General features: G+C 42.8%; 2 long non-coding RNA genes across 2 annotated transcripts in view; one reads left to right on the top strand and one right to left on the bottom strand.

Annotated features, from left to right (window-relative positions):
• LOC149971336 (uncharacterized) overlaps positions 1–21,356 on the top strand; it is a 35,967-nt gene extending 14,611 nt beyond the window's left edge. Inside the window, exon 3 of the long non-coding RNA XR_016492149.1 lies at positions 17,398–21,356. This is a non-coding gene — a long non-coding RNA (uncharacterized LOC149971336). The remainder of the gene's footprint in view (positions 1–17,397) is intronic.
• LOC149971337 (uncharacterized) lies at positions 2,602–3,840 on the bottom strand. Its single transcript, XR_016492139.1, has 2 exons — positions 3,337–3,840; positions 2,602–2,968 (listed from the first exon to the last, which is right to left on the bottom strand). It is a non-coding gene; the product is annotated as an uncharacterized LOC149971337 (long non-coding RNA).
• Positions 21,357–24,744: the final 3,388 nt, after the last annotated feature.

The raw sequence follows: 24,744 nt of genomic DNA, 5'->3' as shown, positions 1-24,744 counted from the left end.
AAGTGTCTATAATCAGCATAAGTGCTTTCATTGCGTTCATTGATGGGGTGATCCTGGAAATGAGTCACTAGTTCTGTGTGTAAATGGGCCCGTTTGATATTGTATAGAATGCTGTTTAAGTCTATTTTCTATTGTATACTGGGTTTCCCCAATGTAGTGTTTTTTGCTAAATGTGCAAGTGATTATATACATATATGACATTTGGAGTGTAGAGTGAAATGAAAGACAACCCCCCCTCTCCAAAAGTTGGGTCTGTGCTGTTGTGAGTTGAAAAGACTTGGAAAAATTCATGATGAGAGGGGGTCAACTACCCCCTCTGCTGGGTAATCTAAGAAAGCAACTGGGGGAGGAAAGGGGGAGTGTACAGGGGGTTGGGGGGAAAAGAAGGGTGTGGTGTGGGTCCAAATTGTGGGTAGAGCCTATTCTAAATTTAGCTGCTCACACCAATTCTTAAAAATGAGGTCTGCTGTGGTTGTTGTTCAGTGTATCAGGTCTGTTGTGTGGAATTCATCATGTGGTATCTCCAAGAGAAATGGGCCATGTGTGGTGATGTAACCGTTAATGACTTTGAGGTTCCGTTTTCGATCTGGTGAAAGGAGGTGTGAGTAGTTAATAATGGGGATGTAAATAATTGCATTAGGGAAAAAGTGACTCTTGCTTCCTTGTGCATTGATGCATTCTGTTTGATGTTTTGTATGGGTCATTATCCATATTGTTTATGCCCACCGAGAGAACCACTATGCATGCTGGTGTCTAAATGAACCTCTGTTTTCTCCAGGACCTTTTTGAAATGGTAAAATGTTGCTCCAGGGTAACTCTCCACTTGTATGGGTTATGAAATGGAGGGATTCTATTAACATTTGAGTCTCCCAAGACTAGTATTGGTTTATTTCCCTTAAAATTCCAATCTGCCACCTTGCCATTTGGTGTAATACTTAAAGGCCCGTAGATGTCCTCCTAGGATCATAAATTAAACTGAGGTAAGCTCCAAGTTGCCTCTTTTTCTGGGTGGCAGTGCAGAAGTCGATGTGGTGAGAGATTCATTCAACCATAGTGTTGTTAAATATGAACATAAACGCCATATTGTGCATTTAAATGGTTTCATTGTTTTGTTAAAGGAAAGGAAAAACCTAAAAGAGGAAGTGCCAAACTAAAACCAAACAAACCATAAATATATAGAGTAGAAATAAATTATGAATAAAACCATGTTCTTCTCCATCCATTTTCCTGTCTGTTAAAACCCATTTTCTAATACAGGCCATTTGGTGTTATTGTCTGTAGGTTCTGGATCCACTCCCGTGCTGCCCACAGGTCCAGAGGCCCACAGGTCCAGTTTATATGTGACTGTAACCCTGATATGGTAAGGTGAGTGATGGGGTGCTCCTGGAAGTGGGTTATGAGTAAATTGTAGGTTGATGTGGGCACTTGGCAAATGCAAGTTCAAAACAGACAGTGTGACCCAATTAAAGGCACTTCCGGTTGGCACAGGAAGCTATACGTAAACACATATCTTGCTTGGGGTATTCTCTTACAGAATCCTGAGTTTAAAGTCTTTATGTTAAAAATTGACTGATCTAGACAGGGTTGAATGCAGTCATTTTCACATTTGCAGGTTATGTACATCAAAATACCTTTTGGGTGAATTTAACCACTTCCGGATGCTCCAGGATGCTTAGATTCGACACAGGTAGACCTCATAGTGGTCTGATGGACTGTCATAGAAGACAGGTTCATAAGGCATTCATAACCCACATAGGCTTCAGGTTGAATTTAGAGGTGCAGGCAATGTATTCCTATGGGGAGAGAAGTCAATGCAAACTGTTTGAAGTAAACACCTTCTTTTAACTGCTAAGGGTTAATGCCACACGGCCAAGGTTAGGCTTGCACGGATCGGGAGGACCTCAGGAACGTACCTGAGGTCGAATTGTGCTTCTCACCCTAGCAGTTCTCTCACTGTCACCCAAAACAAATGACATTTTGGGCCTACTTTTCTCATGGTCGCTGCGCTCAGACCGAGCGAGCTACGGGATATCTCGTTGAACTCTGCACGGCCTAGAGATTATGTTTATGCCCTTGCCTGCTCTCTGTGTCTTTCAGCACCACACCTTTTCACTCCATCCTTGCTGTGTGTGTGTGAGAGCTTTTCTTTGACATCTGCTGGCGGAAATTACTGATTTACAGTTTAGGAGGGTTACCTAGTCACACATGTGAAGTTTTGGAAAGATGTGACTTTTTTAACCCTTCAAAACAGACAGTGTGACCCAATTAAAGGCACTTCCGGTTGGCACAGGAAGCTATAAGTAAACACATGTCTTTATTGACATAGCCACTTACAGAATCCTGAGTTTTAAGTCTTTAAGTTAAGAATTGACTGATCTACACAGGTTTGAATACAGTGATTTTCATAATGACAGGTTATGTGTTTCAAAACACTTTTAGGGTGAGCTAGCTTGATAGTTAACGTTTGCTTTAGTTTGCGCGCCAGCTCTGCAAATTCAGCAGGTGTGTGTGAAGGCTTCCAACAAAACTAATGACCTGCAGTGGATCAAACCATTGTGAGGCAAAGGGCGGGAGTCGCAATCTTTTGAAACTTAAAAACGCGCTATTAACCTTTCTGATCTCCCCATCCCGGATCCGGGTTCGTGAATACAGACTCAAGCTCATTACCATAACGCAACGTTAACTATTCATGAAAATCGCAAATGAAATGAAATAAATATGCTAGCTCTCAAGCTTAGCCTTTTGTTAACAACACTGTCATCTCAGATTTTCAAAATATGCTTCTCAACCATTGCAAAACAAGCATTTGTGTAACAGTATTGATGGCTAACGTAGCATTTAGCATTAGCATTCAGCTGGCAACATTTACACAAAAAAACAGAAAAGCATTCAAAAAAATCATTTACCTTTGAAGAACTTCAGATGTTTTCAATGAGGAGACTCTCAGATAGCAAATGTTCAGTTTTTCCTGAAAGATTATTTGTTTAGGACAAATCGCTCCGTTTTCTGCGTCACGTTTAGCTATGAAAAAACCCCTGTATCCAGGATTGTGTAAATCTATCAGCAAGCTCATTAGCATAACACAACGTTAACTATTTATGAAAATCGCAAATGAAATGAAATAAATATGCCATCTCTCAAGCTTAGCCTTTTGTAAACAACACTGTCATCTCAGATTTTCAAAATATGCTTCTCAACCATAGGAAAACAATAATTTGTGTAAAAGTAGCTAGCTAGAGTTAGCATTTCGCGTTAGCATTTAGCGTTAGCATTAGCGTTAGCATCCAGCACGCAACATTAACAAAAACATAAAAGCCTTCAAATAAAATCATTTACCTTTGAAGAACTTCTGATGTTTTCAATGAGGATACTCTCAGTTAGATAGCAGATGCTCAGTTTTTCCAAAATGATTCCTTGTGTATTAGAAATAGCTCCGTTTTATACATCACATTTGACTACCAAAAAAAATCCATAAATTCAGTCCTCAAAACGCAAACTTTTTTCCAAATTAACTCCATAATATCGACTGAAAACATGGCAAACGTTGTTTAGAATCAATCATCAAGGTGTTTTTCACATATCTCTTCATTGATACATCGTTCTTGGACACATGCTTTCTCCCCTGAATCAAATGGTAAAGTAGAAGCAGCTGGCAATTGCGCACCGAATTCGACGCAGGACACCAGGCGGACACTTGGAAAATGTAGTCTCTTATGGTCAATCTTCCAATGATATGCCTACAAATACGTCACAATGCTGCTAAGACCTTGGGCGAACGACAGAAAGTGTAGGCTCATTCGTTGCGCAATCACAGCCATATAAGGAGAGAATGGAAAACAGAGCTTCAGAAATTCTGCTAATTCCTGGGTGATGCATCATCTTGGTTTCGCCTGTAGAATGAGTTCTGGGGCACTTACAGACAAAATCTTTGCAGATTCTGAAACTTCAGAGTGTTTTCTTTCCAAAACTGTCAAGAATACGCATAGTCGAGCATCTTTTCGTGACAAAATATCGCGCTTAAAACGGGAAAGTTTTTTATCCAAAAATGAAATAGCGCCCCTAGAGCTCTAACAGGTTAAGTGTCTATAATCAGCATAAGTGCTTTCATTGCGTTCATTGATGGGGTGATCCTGGAAATGAGTCACTAGTTCTGTGTGTAAATGGGCCCGTTTGATATTGTATAGAATGCTGTTTAAGTCTATTTTCTATTGTATACTGGGTTTCCCCAATGTAGTGTTTTTTGCTAAATGTGCAAGTGATTATATACATATATGACATTTGGAGTGTAGAGTGAAATGAAAGACAACCCCCCCTCTCCAAAAGTTGGGTCTGTGCTGTTGTGAGTTGAAAAGACTTGGATAAATTCATGATGAGAGGGGGTCAACTACCCCCTCTGCTGGGTAATCTAAGAAAGCAACTGGGGGAGGAAAGGGGGGAGTGTACAGGGGGTTGGGGGGAAAAGAAGGGTGTGGTGTGGGTCCAAATTGTGGGTAGAGCCTATTCTAAATTTAGCTGCTCACACCAATTCTTAAAAATGAGGTCTGCTGTGGTTGTTGTTCAGTGTATCAGGTCTGTTGTGTGGAATTCATCATGTGGTATCTCCAAGAGAAATGGGCCATGTGTGGTGATGTAACCGTTAATGACTTTGAGGTTCCGTTTTCGATCTGGTGAAAGGAGGTGTGAGTGGTTAATAATGGGGATGTAAATAATTGCATTAGGGAAAAAGTGACTCTTGCTTCCTTGTGCATTGATGCATTCTGTTTGATGTTTTGTATGGGTCATTATCCATATTGTTTATGCCCACCGAGAGAACCACTATGCATGCTGGTGTCTAAATGAACCTCTGTTTTCTCCAGGACCTTTTTGAAATGGTAAAATGTTGCTCCAGGGTAACTCTCCACTTGTATGGGTTATGGGTTATGAAATGGAGGGATTCTATTAACATTTGAGTCTCCCAAGACTAGTATTGGTTTATTTCCCTTCAAATTCCAATCTGCCACCTTGCCATTTGGTGTAATACTTAAAGGCCCGTAGATGTCCTCCTAGGATCATAAATTAAACTGAGGTAAGCTCCAAGTTGCCTCTTTTTCTGGGTGGCAGTGCAGAAGTCGATGTGGTGAGAGATTCATTCAACCATAGTGTTGTTAAATATGAACATAAACGCCATATTGTGCATTTAAATGGTTTCATTGTTTTGTTAAAGGAAAGGAAAAACCTAAAAGAGGAAGTGCCAAACTAAAACCAAACAAACCATAAATATATAGAGTAGAAATAAATTATGAATAAAACCATGTTCTTCTCCATCCATTTTCCTGTCTGTTAAAACCCATTTTCTAATACAGGCCATTTGGTGTTATTGTCTGTAGGTTCTGGATCCACTCCCGTGCTGCCCACAGGTCCAGAGGCCCACAGGTCCAGCCTATATGTGACTGTAACCCTGATATGGTAAGGTGAGTGATGGGGTGCTCCTGGAAGTGGGTTATGAGTAAATTGTAGGTTGATGTGGGCACTTGGCCAATGCAAGTTCAAAACAGACAGTGTGACCCAATTAAAGGCACTTCCGGTTGGCACAGGAAGCTATACGTAAACACATATCTTGCTTGGGGTATTCTCTTACAGAATCCTGAGTTTAAAGTCTTTATGTTAAAAATTGACTGATCTAGACAGGGTTGAATGTAGTCATTTTCACATTTGCAGGTTATGTACATCAAAATACCTTTTGGGTGAATTTAACCACTTCCGGATGCTCCAGGATGCTTAGATTCGACACAGGTAGACCTCATAGTGGTCTGATGGACTGTCATAGAAGACAGGTTCATAAGGCATTCATAACCCACATAGGCTTCAGGTTGAATTTAGAGGTGCAGGCAATGTATTCCTATGGGGAGAGAAGTCAATGCAAACTGTTTGAAGTAAACACCTTCTTTTAACTGCTACGGGTTAATGCCACACGGCCAAGGTTAGGCTTGCACGGATCGGGAGGACCTCAGGAACGTACCTGAGGTCGAATTGTGCTTCTCACCCTAGCAGTTCTCTCACTGTCACCCAAAACAAATGACATTTTGGGCCTACTTTTCTCATGGTCGCTGCGCTCAGACCGAGCGAGCTACGGGATATCTCGTTGAACTCTGCACGGCCTAGAGATTATGTTTATGCCCTTGCCTGCTCTCTGTGTCTTTCAGCACCACACCTTTTCACTCCATCCTTGCTGTGTGTGTGTGTGTGTGTGTGTGAGAGCTTTTCTTTGACATCTGCTGGCGGAAATTACTGATTTACAGTTTAGGAGGGTTACCTAGTCACACATGTGAAGTTTTGGAAAGATGTGACTTTTTTAACCCTTCAAAACAGACAGTGTGACCCAATTAAAGGCACTTCCGGTTGGCACAGGAAGCTATAAGTAAACACATGTCTTTATTGACATAGCCACTTACAGAATCCTGAGTTTTAAGTCTTTAAGTTAAGAATTGACTGATCTACACAGGTTTGAATACAGTGATTTTCATAATGACAGGTTATGTGTTTCAAAACACTTTTAGGGTGAGCTAGCTTGATAGTTAACGTTTGCTTTAGTTTGCGCGCCAGCTCTGCAAATTCAGCAGGTGTGTGTGAAGGCTTCCACTGCAGGTCATTAGTTTTGTTGGATCAAACCATTGTGAGGCAAAGGGCGGGAGTCGCAATCTTTTGAAACTTAAAAACGCGCTATTAAGTGTCTATAATCAGCATAAGTGCTTTCATTGCGTTCATTCATATTATTGAAATTACATAGATATGTTTACAGTGATATATTGGGGGGGGAAATCATATTTTTCCCAGGATAGGGGGGTCGTGTCCCCCCCTGGGATTTCTGCCTATGCACGTGATATCTCCTCACTCACGTGGTTGATTGAAGAACTGATTTGTGTTGATGGCAATTACCATATAAATTCAAAGATGAAGAAGGAGGGATGACTAGAAACGATTCAGTTGACCGTTTTATGTGTGGATTAATTGTCGGAGTAGAGGAATTTGTGTAATTCAGGTAAAAAAATAACGCAATGTTTATATCACAGGACAAATTAGCTAGCGGGTTAACTCGCTAAATTGCCATACATGTTTCATGCTTTTCGGCCTGTCCCCAATTTAATGCCATTGGTCACATATTTTGTTTTGATATTTTAACCTGCTGGTATGTTTATAATGAACTTTATCTGTCGAAAATGGAAATTGTGAGGTTTGAGGTCTTGTGGTGGCTTTACTACTTTGTCCCGCTCCGGGATGGTCTAGCAACCATCGCGTTTTTGTCCATTTGGGATCCTGTGTATGCGGTAGATTTTTGCCGTGTTTGCGTCCACTTGGGAAATGGGAGATACGGGTCCGGAAACCTTTTTTTTTTTTTTTTTTTTCTAGTGATTTGTTGACCGCTCGGTGTAATTGTAGGTCTCTTACGGTCCACTGCTTTTTGCCGCCCACTGGTCCACCCAGAACACGACTGTAATCCTGATATATTGCGTTCATTGATGGGGTGATCCTGGAAATGAGTCACTAGTTCTGTGTGTAAATGGGCCCGTTTGATATTGTATAGAATGCTGTTTAAGTCTATTTTCTATTGTATACTGGGTTTCCCCAATGTAGTGTTTTTTGCTAAATGTGCAAGTGATTATATACATATATGACATTTGGAGTGTAGAGTGAAATGAAAGACAACCCCCCCTCTCCAAAAGTTGGGTCTGTGCTGTTGTGAGTTGAAAAGACTTGGATAAATTCATGATGAGAGGGGGTCAACTACCCCCTCTGCTGGGTAATCTAAGAAAGCAACTGGGGGAGGAAAGGGGGAGTGTACAGGGGGTTGGGGGGAAAAGAAGGGTGTGGTGTGGGTCCAAATTGTGGGTAGAGCCTATTCTAAATTTAGCTGCTCACACCAATTCTTAAAAATGAGGTCTGCTGTGGTTGTTGTTCAGTGTATCAGGTCTGTTGTGTGGAATTCATCATGTGGTATCTCCAAGAGAAATGGGCCATGTGTGGTGATGTAACCGTTAATGACTTTGAGGTTCTGTTTTCGATCTGGTGAAAGGAGGTGTGAGTGGTTAATAATGGGGATGTAAATAATTGCATTAGGGAAAAAGTGACTCTTGCTTCCTTGTGCATTGATGCATTCTGTTTGATGTTTTGTATGGGTCATTATCCATATTGTTTATGCCCACCGAGAGAACCACTATGCATGCTGGTGTCTAAATGAACCTCTGTTTTCTCCAGGACCTTTTTGAAATGGTAAAATGTTGCTCCAGGGTAACTCTCCACTTGTATGGGTTATGGGTTATGAAATGGAGGGATTCTATTAACATTTGAGTCTCCCAAGACTAGTATTGGTTTATTTCCCTTAAAATTCCAATCTGCCACCTTGCCATTTGGTGTAATACTTAAAGGCCCGTAGATGTCCTCCTAGGATCATAAATTAAACTGAGGTAAGCTCCAAGTTGCCTCTTTTTCTGGGTGGCAGTGCAGAAGTCGATGTGGTGAGAGATTCATTCAACCATAGTGTTGTTAAATATGAACATAAACGCCATATTGTGCATTTAAATGGTTTCATTGTTTTGTTAAAGGAAAGGAAAAACCTAAAAGAGGAAGTGCCAAACTAAAACCAAACAAACCATAAATATATAGAGTATAAATAAATTATGAATAAAACCATGTTCTTCTCCATCCATTTTCCTGTCTGTTAAAACCCATTTTCTAATACAGGCCATTTGGTGTTATTGTCTGTAGGTTCTGGATCCACTCCCGTGCTGCCCACAGGTCCAGAGGCCCACAGGTCCAGCCTATATGTGACTGTAACCCTGATATGGTAAGGTGAGTGATGGGGTGCTCCTGGAAGTGGGTTATGAGTAAATTGTAGGTTGATGTGGGCACTTGGCAAATGCAAGTTCAAAACAGACAGTGTGACCCAATTAAAGGCACTTCCGGTTGGCACAGGAAGCTATACGTAAACACATATCTTGCTTGGGGTATTCTCTTACAGAATCCTGAGTTTAAAGTCTTTATGTTAAAAATTGACTGATCTAGACAGGGTTGAATGCAGTCATTTTCACATTTGCAGGTTATGTACATCAAAATACCTTTTGGGTGAATTTAACCTCTTCCGGATGCTCCAGGATGCTTAGATTCGACACAGGTAGACCTCATAGTGGTCTGATGGACTGTCATAGAAGACAGGTTCATAAGGCATTCATAACCCACATAGGCTTCAGGTTGAATTTAGAGGTGCAGGCAATGTATTCCTATGGGGAGAGAAGTCAATGCAAACTGTTTGAAGCAAACACCTTCTTTTAACTGCTAAGGGTTAATGCCACACGGCCAAGGTTAGGCTTGCACGGATCGGGAGGACCTCAGGAACGTACCTGAGGTCGAATTGTGCTTCTCACCCTAGCAGTTCTCTCACTGTCACCCAAAACAAATGACATTTTGGGCCTACTTTTCTCATGGTCGCTGCGCTCAGACCGAGCGAGCTACGGGATATCTCGTTGAACTCTGCACGGCCTAGAGATTATGTTTATGCCCTTGCCTGCTCTCTGTGTCTTTCAGCACCACACCTTTTCACTCCATCCTTGCTGTGTGTGTGTGTGTGTGTGAGAGCTTTTCTTTGACATCTGCTGGCGGAAATTACTGATTTACAGTTTAGGAGGGTTACCTAGTCACACATGTGAAGTTTTGGAAAGATGTGACTTTTTTAACCCTTCAAAACAGACAGTGTGACCCAATTAAAGGCACTTCCGGTTGGCACAGGAAGCTATAAGTAAACACATGTCTTTATTGACATAGCCACTTACAGAATCCTGAGTTTTAAGTCTTTAAGTTAAGAATTGACTGATCTACACAGGTTTGAATACAGTGATTTTCATAATGACAGGTTATGTGTTTCAAAACACTTTTAGGGTGAGCTAGCTTGATAGTTAACGTTTGCTTTAGTTTGCGCGCCAGCTCTGCAAATTCAGCAGGTGTGTGTGAAGGCTTCCACTGCAGGTCATTAGTTTTGTTGGATCAAACCATTGTGAGGCAAAGGGCGGGAGTCGCAATCTTTTGAAACTTAAAAACGCGCTATTAAGTGTCTATAATCAGCATAAGTGCTTTCATTGCGTTCATTCATATTATTGAAATTACATAGATATGTTTACAGTGATATATTGGGGGGGGAAATCATATTTTTCCCAGGATAGGGGGGTCGTGTCCCCCCCTGGGATTTCTGCCTATGCACGTGATATCTCCTCACTCACGTGGTTGATTGAAGAACTGATTTGTGTTGATGGCAATTACCATATAAATTCAAAGATGAAGAAGGAGGGATGACTAGAAACGATTCAGTTGACCGTTTTATGTGTGGATTAATTGTCGGAGTAGAGGAATTTGTGTAATTCAGGTAAAAAAATAACGCAATGTTTATATCACAGGACAAATTAGCTAGCGGGTTAACTCGCTAAATTGCCATACATGTTTCATGCTTTTCGGCCTGTCCCCAATTTAATGCCATTGGTCACATATTTTGTTTTGATATTTTAACCTGCTGGTATGTTTATAATGAACTTTATCTGTCGAAAATGGAAATTGTGAGGATTGAGGTCTTGTGGTGGCTTTACTACTTTGTCCCGCTCCGGGATGGTCTAGCAACCATCGCGTTTTTGTCCATTTGGGATCCTGTGTATGCGGTAGATTTTTGCCGTGTTTGCGTCCACTTGGGAAATGGGAGATACGGGTCCGGAAACCTTTTTTTTTTTTTTTTTTTTCTAGTGATTTGTTGACCGCTCGGTGTAATTGTAGGTCTCTTACGGTCCACTGCTTTTTGCCGCCCACTGGTCCACCCAGAACACGACTGTAATCCTGATATATTGCGTTCATTGATGGGGTGATCCTGGAAATGAGTCACTAGTTCTGTGTGTAAATGGGCCCGTTTGATATTGTATAGAATGCTGTTTAAGTCTATTTTCTATTGTATACTGGGTTTCCCCAATGTAGTGTTTTTTGCTAAATGTGCAAGTGATTATATACATATATGACATTTGGAGTGTAGAGTGAAATGAAAGACAACCCCCCCTCTCCAAAAGTTGGGTCTGTGCTGTTGTGAGTTGAAAAGACTTGGATAAATTCATGATGAGAGGGGGTCAACTACCCCCTCTGCTGGGTAATCTAAGAAAGCAACTGGGGGAGGAAAGGGGGGAGTGTACAGGGGGTTGGGGGGAAAAGAAGGGTGTGGTGTGGGTCCAAATTGTGGGTAGAGCCTATTCTAAATTTAGCTGCTCACACCAATTCTTAAAAATGAGGTCTGCTGTGGTTGTTGTTCAGTGTATCAGGTCTGTTGTGTGGAATTCATCATGTGGTATCTCCAAGAGAAATGGGCCATGTGTGGTGATGTAACCGTTAATGACTTTGAGGTTCCGTTTTCGATCTGGTGAAAGGAGGTGTGAGTGGTTAATAATGGGGATGTAAATAATTGCATTAGGGAAAAAGTGACTCTTGCTTCCTTGTGCATTGATGCATTCTGTTTGATGTTTTGTATGGGTCATTATCCATATTGTTTATGCCCACCGAGAGAACCACTATGCATGCTGGTGTCTAAATGAACCTCTGTTTTCTCCAGGACCTTTTTGAAATGGTAAAATGTTGCTCCAGGGTAACTCTCCACTTGTATGGGTTATGGGTTATGAAATGGAGGGATTCTATTAACATTTGAGTCTCCCAAGACTAGTATTGGTTTATTTCCCTTAAAATTCCAATCTGCCACCTTGCCATTTGGTGTAATACTTAAAGGCCCGTAGATGTCCTCCTAGGATCATAAATTAAACTGAGGTAAGCTCCAAGTTGCCTCTTTTTCTGGGTGGCAGTGCAGAAGTCGATGTGGTGAGAGATTCATTCAACCATAGTGTTGTTAAATATGAACATAAACGCCATATTGTGCATTTAAATGGTTTCATTGTTTTGTTAAAGGAAAGGAAAAACCTAAAAGAGGAAGTGCCAAACTAAAACCAAACAAACCATAAATATATAGAGTATAAATAAATTATGAATAAAACCATGTTCTTCTCCATCCATTTTCCTGTCTGTTAAAACCCATTTTCTAATACAGGCCATTTGGTGTTATTGTCTGTAGGTTCTGGATCCACTCCCGTGCTGCCCACAGGTCCAGAGGCCCACAGGTCCAGCCTATATGTGACTGTAACCCTGATATGGTAAGGTGAGTGATGGGGTGCTCCTGGAAGTGGGTTATGAGTAAATTGTAGGTTGATGTGGGCACTTGGCAAATGCAAGTTCAAAACAGACAGTGTGACCCAATTAAAGGCACTTCCGGTTGGCACAGGAAGCTATACGTAAACACATATCTTGCTTGGGGTATTCTCTTACAGAATCCTGAGTTTAAAGTCTTTATGTTAAAAATTGACTGATCTAGACAGGGTTGAATGCAGTCATTTTCACATTTGCAGGTTATGTACATCAAAATACCTTTTGGGTGAATTTAACCTCTTCCGGATGCTCCAGGATGCTTAGATTCGACACAGGTAGACCTCATAGTGGTCTGATGGACTGTCATAGAAGACAGGTTCATAAGGCATTCATAACCCACATAGGCTTCAGGTTGAATTTAGAGGTGCAGGCAATGTATTCCTATGGGGAGAGAAGTCAATGCAAACTGTTTGAAGCAAACACCTTCTTTTAACTGCTAAGGGTTAATGCCACACGGCCAAGGTTAGGCTTGCACGGATCGGGAGGACCTCAGGAACGTACCTGAGGTCGAATTGTGCTTCTCACCCTAGCAGTTCTCTCACTGTCACCCAAAACAAATGACATTTTGGGCCTACTTTTCTCATGGTCGCTGCGCTCAGACCGAGCGAGCTACGGGATATCTCGTTGAACTCTGCACGGCCTAGAGATTATGTTTATGCCCTTGCCTGCTCTCTGTGTCTTTCAGCACCACACCTTTTCACTCCATCCTTGCTGTGTGTGTGTGTGTGTGTGAGAGCTTTTCTTTGACATCTGCTGGCGGAAATTACTGATTTACAGTTTAGGAGGGTTACCTAGTCACACGTGAAGTTTTGGAAAGATGTGACTTTTTTAACCCTTCAAAACAGACAGTGTGACCCAATTAAAGGCACTTCCGGTTGGCACAGGAAGCTATAAGTAAACACATGTCTTTATTGACATAGCCACTTACAGAATCCTGAGTTTTAAGTCTTTAAGTTAAGAATTGACTGATCTACACAGGTTTGAATACAGTGATTTTCATAATGACAGGTTATGTGTTTCAAAACACTTTTAGGGTGAGCTAGCTTGATAGTTAACGTTTGCTTTAGTTTGCGCGCCAGCTCTGCAAATTCAGCAGGTGTGTGTGAAGGCTTCCAACAAAACGAATGACCTGCAGTGGATCAAACCATTGTGAGGCAAAGGGCGGGAGTCGCAATCTTTTGAAACTTAAAAACGCGCTATTAAGTGTCTATAATCAGCATAAGTGCTTTCATTGCGTTCATTGATGGGGTGATCCTGGAAATGAGTCACTAGTTCTGTGTGTAAATGGGCCCGTTTGATATTGTATAGAATGCTGTTTAAGTCTATTTTCTATTGTATTCTGGGTTTCCCCAATGTAGTGTTTTTTGCTAAATGTGCAAGTGATTATATACATATATGACATTTGGAGTGTAGAGTGAAATGAAAGACAACCCCCCCTCTCCAAAAGTTGGGTCTGTGCTGTTGTGAGTTGAAAAGACTTGGATAAATTCATGATGAGAGGGGGTCAACTACCCCCTCTGCTGGGTAATCTAAGAAAGCAACTGGGGGAGGAAAGGGGGAGTGTACAGGGGGTTGGGGGGAAAAGAAGGGTGTGGTGTGGGTCCAAATTGTGGGTAGAGCCTATTCTAAATTTAGCTGCTCACACCAATTCTTAAAAATGAGGTCTGCTGTGGTTGTTGTTCAGTGTATCAGGTCTGTTGTGTGGAATTCATCATGTGGTATCTCCAAGAGAAATGGGCCATGTGTGGTGATGTAACCGTTAATGACTTTGAGGTTCCGTTTTCGATCTGGTGAAAGGAGGTGTGAGTGGTTAATAATGGGGATGTAAATAATTGCATTAGGGAAAAAGTGACTCTTGCTTCTGTAGCCGGTGCTATACTACACCGCTGTAACTCTGCGTTGTGTGTGGTTGATAGAGACCATAAACGTGGACTTTGGAGATCAGGTAGTTTTAATCAAGCAGAACTGACTCTCTGCATCTTGCATCTGCATCCAAAAGGAAATAAAACATTTGTAGAGCACATCTGTTCTGAGAATCGTCGCCTCTTTCTCTCTCAGTGCATCAAAATGATTTGAATACAAAAATTAATACACTCTCTCCTTATTATACATAACATATTTTACATTGATAAAACCACATACCTGCATCCAAAAGGAAATAAAACATTTGTAGAGCACATCTGTTCTGAGAATCGTCGCCTCTTTCTACAACAGATGCACAATAGGAGGGACTGGGATCATTCGAGGAGCTAGCCATCGTTCACACATACAATAGCCTGCTAGTACCTTAGCTAGCTATTAACCACATGTTGAATTCAGAATATTGATATCATCCTAAAAAGTACAATTACAAGTGCATCTTAACAATACCATCCATTTATGAGTAACCTCTAAATATACATCATTATTCATGAACAAAACATTGTGTGTATGACTTTGTACTTAATAGAATCAAACTTTTCTGAAGACAGAAAAAGCGTGCCTACCTCTCTCAGTGCATCAAAATGATTTGAGCACGAGCACGCCGGGCAAAACGTAAGTACACACTCCCCTTCTCCCAGGATGCAGGCATGCATAACAAATCAACACAACATATTGATATATGAACCTGGTGAAATTCACATAGTACTTCAACAACTGTTACATTCACCCCTCCTGAATTTCACCAACCTTGTAAAACAACAAAATAACCTACCAAGCTCAAGGCTTAATTCTGAATTCAGCTCAAAGCTACCCATAGGGTTCAGGGCAAGTGAAAGTTGGTCAGGCCTTCAACTGCCCCTAGATGCATAGTGCCTCTTACACTATATCTACATTCTTAGCCTTAAAAAAAAATCCTGTACTAAATCATCTCTGTACTATGTTAAACTTACACCTTCTGGTGGGTTGACTCTATTAGTCTCTTTACTGGTTTAACTACCCTCCCCGCCCTTGTGCGACCTGCCACTGGGCTAGGGGCCATAGTAACTAACGGTGGCTCTGGCCTTAGATCATTGATCAGAGGTGAGTTTGAAGGAATCAGCTCCAGAATCTCAGAGGTGCTTCCCCGGTCATTTTCCTCAAGAAAACAAGGTTCTTCTGGGTCTGACTTTCCATCCGATGTCCAGAGTTCGGAGTAATCGCTTGAATCCTCCGCCAGCCAGGATGCACTTTCCTCCCCAGAGTCCTCCATGTCTTCCCTGTCCAGTCCATCGCCGGAGTGGGTGGCCTCTCCTGCATCTACATTGATTGAAGGCCCTGCAGCATCACTGTCATTGAAGTGTACTGAATCATCAATTTCAAATGGCAGGAAATTCACCTGCAGCAGTAGATTCCTGTGAACCACTTTCTCTCTGCCATAACGATCTTGGATTATGTACGTGTGAGTTTGTGGATTGACTGAAGTCACTGTGAAAATCTCGGGGTTCCACTTGTCAGCCAACTTGCGGCGGCCCCTTTCACCCTTGTTGGCGATGAGGACACGATCCCCCATGGACAAACCGATGCCTTTAACCCGCTTGTCATACTCCCGACCTTGTCGTCTCTGTTGCTTGTCAGTGTGCCTTTGGGCAACACTCATAGCTTCCTTCAGCCCAGTGATCAGAGTCTCGACATACTTGTTGCAATCCACAACACTGGAGTCATCCAAAACATTGCGGAACATAACATCCACTGGTAGCCGAGGGACTCTACCAAACATGAGAAAGAATGGAGCATAGCCCGTAGTCTCGTGAACAGTGGCATTGTAGGCAAATGTTAATGACTGGATTTGTTCAGGCCAATGTTCTTTGGTTTTCAAGGGCAGACTCCTGAGCATGCTACCTAAAGTCCTGTTGAAGCGTTCAGTTTCTCCATTCCCCATTGGGTGATATGCTGTGGTTCTGGACTTTTGGACACCGGAGAGCTTAAGCAGTTCTGCTATTAGCTCACTCTCAAAATTTGCGCCTTGATCAGTATGGATCCTTGATGCAAAGCCGTAGACACAGAAGACATGATCCCACAGTTTACGAGCTACTTGCTTGGCTGTCTGGTTTCTGCATGGCCATGCATGGGCAAGTTTAGTGAAGTGGTCAGTCACCACCAGAACATCAACTGAGTTCTTCTTACTGTCTTCCGCTGTCCAAAAATCCAAACACACCAACTCCATGGGAGAGCAAGTTTTGATGCTCTCTAACGGGGCTCTAGCCGCTGGCTCTGGTGTCTTTGCTAGAACGCATCTCTGGCAGCAGCGCACATACTCCTTGATGTCTCTCTCCATTGCCGGCCAGAAAAATCTCTGCCTGGCCAGAGCTAGAGTTCTAGCTTGGCCTTGATGTCCTGCAAGGTCGTGAATGCCAGTCATCGCTTTGAGTCTCAACACCTCTGGCAAGACATACTGGAACCTTCTCCGGTTTGTGTGACTCTCCTTAATGACACGATACAGAACTCCCTCTCTTAGGATCAAGCGATCCCACTGTTTCATCAGCAACAACACTTTAGAAGAAACACTGTATCGATCTCGTCTGGTGGGCCGTTTCTTATTGAAGACGAAAGGGATGACCTTGGAAGTCACAGAGTCTTGCAGCTGGAAATCTCGAAGTTCCTCGTGCGAGAGTTCAGGCAAAGTGTCAATACCAGGAGAAAGCAGCCGTTGGGTGTTGGAACCAAGCTGGATTGCTTGCATCTCCATTGAACATTCCCAGTCAATATGGAGCTGACATATGGCCTTCACTTCAGCAGTGGTCAAAGAGGTTATCTCCTGGGGATAAGAAGCCCAACGGAAGGCATCTTGGACATCATCATTCAGTGTCCCAACAGCCTCAGACAGAAGTGCTAGGTAGGACTCCCTCATCAGTCTCTGCGCGACAGTCACTGCAAAGGGATCGCGGCTCAGTGCATCTGCTACTGTGTTCTTGCTGCCTGGGATACGCTTCAAATCAAAGTTGTACGGTGCCAGCTTGGCAACCCATCTTTGCTCGCAAGCGTCCAGCTTGGGTTTTGTCATGATGTACGTTAACGGGTTACTATCTGTCCAGACAGTGAACTCGTGCCCCTTAAGCCAGTGACTGAATTTCTCACACACACTCCATTTCAGTGCTAGAAATTCAAGTCTGTGTGCCGGGTACCTTCTCTGCGACTTACTCAGTGTCTTGCTCGCAAATGCTATGGGCCTTGCCTTATCTTCACCTTCAGGTACTTGGCAAAGCACAGCCCCAAGACCATCCAAGGAAGCGTCAGTGAAGAGAATGAACGGCCTCTCGAAATCAGGGTGAGCTAGCATGACACAATTCAAAAGAGCATCCTTCAGCTTCTGGAATGCAACGACACACTCCTCAGTCCAATCCGATAGCGTCAGCTTCCGGAAAATCCCACTGTTGCCCTTCTTCCCATCTCTTCCTCTTCTCTTTTGACCCCCAGTGAGTGCAAACAAAGGTCTGGCTATAGCAGAACAGTCAGGAATGAAGTGCTGGTAATATAATACCATACCCAAGAAGGATTTCAGCCTCCGAGCAGAGGGAGTGCATCCATCTGCCTCCATCAGCTGAGCTTGGCTCATCTTGGCAATGGCCTCCACCTTCTCAGGATCCACTGACACACCGTCCTCTTTAATGATATGTCCGAGGAATTTCACTGTTCTTCGTAGAAAGTGGCATTTTTTGGGTGCTAGCTTGAGATTGTTGGCTCTTAGACGGCTAAACACAACTTCAAGTCGCTGTAGAGCCTGTTCCTCGGTGGGTGCAAAGACCAACAAGTCATCTAAGTAACAAAGGAGATTTGAGAAGTTTAGGTCCCCAAATATACTCAACATCATTCTCATGAAAGAGGCCGGGCTGTTACACAGACCTTGTGGCATGCGATTGTACTCATAAAGTCCCATTGGTGTGGTAAAGGCTGTGTACTTCTTGTCCTCTTCGTGAACTGGAATGTTATAAAATCCTGAGGTCAAGTCCATGGTGCTGAAAAATGCACTGCCACCAAGGGCTGCGAGGCAATCTGCTTGATGAGGAAGGGGATGAGCGTCCTTCACCGTTCGTGCATTCATCCACCTGAAGTCAGTGCATAACCTCAGACTCCCGTCTTTCTTCCATACCATACCCTTTTGTCCAAATCAGGGGGGTATTCCCTTACATGACTAAAGGGGAGGCATACTCACTAACTGACTTGCGTATAAGACCTACTTCTTCCATATCTGTCAATACCTTCCTCAGCTTCAGGTAATGAGCAGGCTGTATGGTAGCCGGAAGGGTCTGTCATCAACCAGGTGGATACGGTGAACATAACCCCTGGCTTCTCCGCAGTCCAGATTATGTCTTGAGAAGATGTCTTCATATTTTGTGATGGTATTCACAAGCTTTTCCTTCCACTGGTCAGCTACCTGGCATCCATCAATGTCAATGTCTACTAATCCTAGATCAGACAGTCTTTGTTTCAGATTGTGGCAGCCATTGTCATCCTGCTTCTGTTCCATTGGGGTTTTCCTCACCTCATGAAGGCCCTGAAATATTGTTGCATCCTCAACAGCCAAGCATGTAGACACATCTGCCAACTTCATGTTACGTCTTAGGGTGAGATGTTTGTCAGAACAGTTTACTACCTTTAAAGGCACCCAGCCATCTCCCCACATGGGTGTAATAACTCTACCCACGAGTATGTTTCTGGGCATGACCTTTGACCTGGTAGGTTCGACTATTACAGTGCTGCCTGGAGACAATGCCACATTTTTAGGAAGTTTACCCCAAACTAAGTGTTCAGTCTTGGGCGAAAGAGTCACAGCTTGAGTGAGCTTCACTGTCCCAATCTTGCCATCGACTTGCTGTCCCTTCCATCTTGTGACACTTGTCATCATCTGCAGAAACTGCTCACCCTCTGGTGAGTGGGTCTGGCCATCCATGTTGTTGACGAGCTTCCAGTATTCATCCGTGCCTTTCATCTCATGCAATAGATGCTTAATGACATTCGATCCCAGGATGAGATCATCACGCTGTCCAGGAACAACTAGAGTGGGCACTTTAACATCAATCCCATAGATTTGCATCTCCAAATCATAGAAACACTTTGTTGAGGTCTTCTTCCCCCCACACCCCACTAATACTAACTCTGTGGGAGGCTGATAATGCTGAGGAAGGGCACCTGCTTCCAAAAGTCTCTGCTCCGCATGTTCACTTAATGTACAGGCCATAGACCCAGTGTCAAGCATGCCCTTAAGCTGCACTTTCCCATGTACAGACACAGAGGTGTAAAACAAATCTGAAAAAGCCTCAACTTCTTGTGAACCTAACATAACAATTTTCTCTCCTTCTTTCGCATCAGAGCACAAAATCTCATACGTTTTCTCAAGATCATCAAATTCTTTCTTGGGGGTAGACAGTTGAACACCCACATTTCCCCCCTTCACCTGTGGGCGTGTCAGTTTAACGGTTGCTGCTGTGGTGGTGAGTTTCTCTGCTGTTGTGGTGGGCGTCTTTCACCACCGGGATTGGCATAGCGTTCCCCCGGTTTAGGACAATTTGACTTCCAATGATCTGGGGAAAAGCACAGGAGGCACAGGTTCTCATGTCTACAGTGCATCACAGTGGAGTGATCTGTTGAGCCACAAACCCTGCATTCCCTACGCCTGAAGGGCTGGGTGGGGAAAGATGGTGCCTTGGCCTGTGTCTGTGAAACCATAACGGGTGGTATGCTCTTCTCTAAGGTACGTTCAAGCAGGTGAATGAGTCTCTCGATACTTGCACTCTGCCCGTCTTGTTTGGCGCTTGATGTGAGAGAAGTGTCACTGCACGTACCAGCATTGACCCCGCCTTCACATGGAGTTATCTGGGGATGTACTGTTACTTGCTTTGAGGATACAGCGGTAGATTGACACATGGTGGCCTTCCTGCGGCGTTCATGTTCATAGATTCTCTCCTGTACTTCACTCGCAGTCCATTTCTCAGCAGACTTGTATTGGAATACTGCTGCCAGTTTGGGGTCAGGGCAGTATGTTACAAACATCCTAACGACATCAGAGTTGGAGCTGTCAATCTTCTTACCTTGTCTCTTAAGGCCCTCGTCAGCGACATCTACAGCCTTGTTCAATCGAACCCAGTACTCCATAACAGCCTCTCCGGGTACAGGTTTAGTATTGTAAAAATCAGCCAAGGGCATGCACGAATAGGCCAATTCACTGAAATTCTGTTTCAGAATGTCAAATACAATCTCTGGCTTCTCTGTAGGATCAACTGTTGTCTCATTGCGTAAATTTATCTTTACCATGTCTCTTGCTTTGCCAGATAATCGACTAATCAACTCATCTGATTGTTCCCCAACAAGACAACCCTTTCTCCTCAAGTATATTCTCATCAACTCCTCCCATTCATGAATGGAGCATTTGTCTGTACCATCTCCTCTATATGTAGGAGGTTCCTTTATGTCTGATTGCATGATGAACTTAATTTGACTGAGATCTACATATCCTACTGAGTCTGAATGATGATCACTTATCTTTTCTGTACTTACTGGTGGCTCATAAGTACTGGACCTGCCACTCTGTAGTTCTTCCCTAATGGAGCTCCCTATTTCCCGGGCTAGCTGAGTGACCAGCTCAGCTAGACCATCTACAGGGGCATTTGGATTAACACTAGATGAAGGGCTTTCATCCAATTTTTTTGTGGAGCAAAACATGGGGGAACCTCCTGCACCTACACACTTTACCGGGGTTTGATCAGAGTATGAGAAAAACCTCCCCCTCCCAGCAGTGAATTTGGGTTCATCACCATTATAAGATGCCATGCCACTAAAGTTACGTTAAAATGTCTGTTAATGAACACACTTCTATGTTGGTTAACGATAAACAGCGCTCTCAATACATCGTTGTCAGAAAAAAGAAAAGAAAAAAAAACTGTAGTTCCGATTTCTGCCACAAGGCGGCAAGAGTACCTCAATGATATTTTTAGTCTCTAGAGCAGCAGCGCCGCGGTGATTGAGCTGACGTCGATCAACGATGAATCCGGGTCTAGAAGGCACCAATGTAGCCGGTGCTATACTACACCGCTGTAACTCTGCGTTGTGTGTGGTTGATAGAGACCATAAACGTGGACTTTGGAGATCAGGTAGTTTTAATCAAGCAGAACTGACTCTCTGCATCTTGCATCTGCATCCAAAAGGAAATAAAACATTTGTAGAGCACATCTGTTCTGAGAATCGTCGCCTCTTTCTCTCTCAGTGCATCAAAATGATTTGAATACAAAAATTAATACACTCTCTCCTTATTATACATAACATATTTTACATTGATAAAACCACATACCTGCATCCAAAAGGAAATAAAACATTTGTAGAGCACATCTGTTCTGAGAATCGTCGCCTCTTTCTACAACAGATGCACAATAGGAGGGACTGGGATCATTCGAGGAGCTAGCCATCGTTCACACATACAATAGCCTGCTAGTACCTTAGCTAGCTATTAACCACATGTTGAATTCAGAATATTGATATCATCCTAAAAAGTACAATTACAAGTGCATCTTAACAATACCATCCATTTATGAGTAACCTCTAAATATACATCATTATTCATGAACAAAACATTGTGTGTATGACTTTGTACTTAAAAGAATCAAACTTTTCTGAAGACAGAAAAAGCGTGCCTACCTCTCTCAGTGCATCAAAATGATTTGAGCACGAGCACGCCGGGCAAAACGTAAGTACACACTCCCCTTCTCCCAGGATGCAGGCATGCATAACAAATCAACACAACATATTGATATATGAACCTGGTGAAATTCACATAGTACTTCAACAACTGTTACACTTCCTTGTGCATTGATGCATTCTGTTTGATGTTTTGTATGGGTCATTATCCATATTGTTTATGCCCACCGAGAGAACCACTATGCATGCTGGTGTCTAAATGAACCTCTGTTTTCTCCAGGACCTTTTTGAAATGGTAAAATGTTGCTCCAGGGTAACTCTCCACTTGTATGGGTTATGGGTTATGAAATGGAGGGATTCTATTAACATTTGAGTCTCCCAAGACTAGTATTGGTTTATTTCCCTTAAAATTCCAATCTGCCACCTTGCCATTTGGTGTTATACTTAAAGGCCCGTAGATGTCCTCCTAGGATCATAAATTAAACTGAGGTAAGCTCCAAGTTGCCTCTTTTTCTGGGTGGCAGTGCAGAAGTCGATGTGGTGAGAGATTCATTCAACCATAGTGTTGTTAAATATGAACATAAACGCCATATTGTGCATTTAAATGGTTTCATTGTTTTGTTAAAGGAAAGGAAAAACCTAAAAGAGGAAGTGCCAAACTAAAACCAAACAAACCATAAATATATAGAGTAGAAATAAATTATGAATAAAACCATGTTCTTCTCCATCCATTTTCCTGTCTGTTAAAACCCATTTTCTAATACAGGCCATTTGGTGTTATTGTCTGTAGGTTCTGGATCCACTCCCGTGCTGCCCACAGGTCCAGAGGCCCACAGGTCCAGCCTATATGTGACTGTAACCCTGATATGGTAAGGTGAGTGATGGGGTGCTCCTGGAAGTGGGTTATGAGTAAATTGTAGGTTGATGTGGGCACTTGGCCAATGCAAGTTCAAAACAGACAGTGTGACCCAATTAAAGGCACTTCCGGTTGGCACAGGAAGCTATACGTAAACACATATCTTGCTTGGGGTATTCTCTTACAGAATACTGAGTTTAAAGTCTTTATGTTAAAAATTGACTGATCTAGACAGGGTTGAATGCAGTCATTTTCACATTTGCAGGTTATGTACATCAAAATACCTTTTGGGTGAATTTAACCACTTCCGGATGCTCCAGGATGCTTAGATTCGACACAGGTAGACCTCATAGTGGTCTGATGGACTGTCATAGAAGACAGGTTCATAAGGCATTCATAACCCACATAGGCTTCAGGTTGAATTTAGAGGTGCAGGCAATGTATTCCTATGGGGAGAGAAGTCAATGCAAACTGTTTGAAGTAAACACCTTCTTTTAACTGCTAAGGGTTAATGCCACACGGCCAAGGTTAGGCTTGCACGGATCGGGAGGATCTCAGGAACGTACCTGAGGTCGAATTGTGCTTCTCACCCTAGCAGTTCTCTCACTGTCACCCAAAACAAATGACATTTTGGGCCTACTTTTCTCATGGTCGCTGCGCTCAGACCGAGCGAGCTACGGGATATCTCGTTGAACTCTGCACGGCCTAGAGATTATGTTTATGCCCTTGCCTGCTCTCTGTGTCTTTCAGCACCACACCTTTTCACTCCATCCTTGCTGTGTGTGTGTGTGTGTGTGTGAGAGCTTTTCTTTGACATCTGCTGGCGGAAATTACTGATTTACAGTTTAGGAGGGTTACCTAGTCACACATGTGAAGTTTTGGAAAGATGTGACTTTTTTAACCCTTCAAAACAGACAGTGTGACCCAATTAAAGGCACTTCCGGTTGGCACAGGAAGCTATAAGTAAACACATGTCTTTATTGACATAGCCACTTACAGAATCCTGAGTTTTAAGTCTTTAAGTTAAGAATTGACTGATCTACACAGGTTTGAATACAGTGATTTTCATAATGACAGGTTATGTGTTTCAAAACACTTTTAGGGTGAGCTAGCTTGATAGTTAACGTTTGCTTTAGTTTGCGCGCCAGCTCTGCAAATTCAGCAGGTGTGTGTGAAGGCTTCCAACAAAACGAATGACCTGCAGTGGATCAAACCATTGTGAGGCAAAGGGCGGGAGTCGCAATCTTTTGAAACTTAAAAACGCGCTATTAAGTGTCTATAATCAGCATAAGTGCTTTCATTGCGTTCATTGATGGGGTGATCCTGGAAATGAGTCACTAGTTCTGTGTGTAAATGGGCCCGTTTGATATTGTATAGAATGCTGTTTAAGTCTATTTTCTATTGTATACTGGGTTTCCCCAATGTAGTGTTTTTTGCTAAATGTGCAAGTGATTATATACATATATGACATTTGGAGTGTAGAGTGAAATGAAAGACACTTCCCCCCTCTCCAAAAGTTGGGTCTGTGCTGTTGTGAGTTGAAAAGACTTGGATAAATTCATGATGAGAGGGGGTCAACTACCCCCTCTGCTGGGTAATCTAAGAAAGCAACTGGGGGAGGAAAGGGGGAGTGTACAGGGGGTTGGGGGGAAAAGAAGGGTGTGGTGTGGGTCCAAATTGTGGGTAGAGCCTATTCTAAATTTAGCTGCTCACACCAATTCTTAAAAATGAGGTCTGCTGTGGTTGTTGTTCAGTGTATCAGGTCTGTTGTGTGGAATTCATCATGTGGTATCTCCAAGAGAAATGGGCCATGTGTGGTGATGTAACCGTTAATGACTTTGAGGTTCCGTTTTCGATCTGGTGAAAGGAGGTGTGAGTGGTTAATAATGGGGTTGTAAATAATTGCATTAGGGAAAAAGTGACTCTTGCTTCCTTGTGCATTGATGCATTCTGTTTGATGTTTTGTATGGGTCATTATCCATATTGTTTATGCCCACCGAGAGAACCACTATGCATGCTGGTGTCTAAATGAACCTCTGTTTTCTCCAGGACCT

The sequence above is a fragment of the Oncorhynchus mykiss genome, chromosome 26 (genome assembly GCF_057628025.1).
Source record: "Oncorhynchus mykiss isolate SJ-2025 chromosome 26, ASM5762802v1, whole genome shotgun sequence".
In the NCBI taxonomy this organism is placed as follows: Eukaryota; Metazoa; Chordata; class Actinopteri; order Salmoniformes; family Salmonidae; genus Oncorhynchus; species Oncorhynchus mykiss.
The sequence above is the reverse complement of the archived record's forward strand: the minus strand, read 5'-3'. Positions and strand labels throughout refer to the sequence as shown.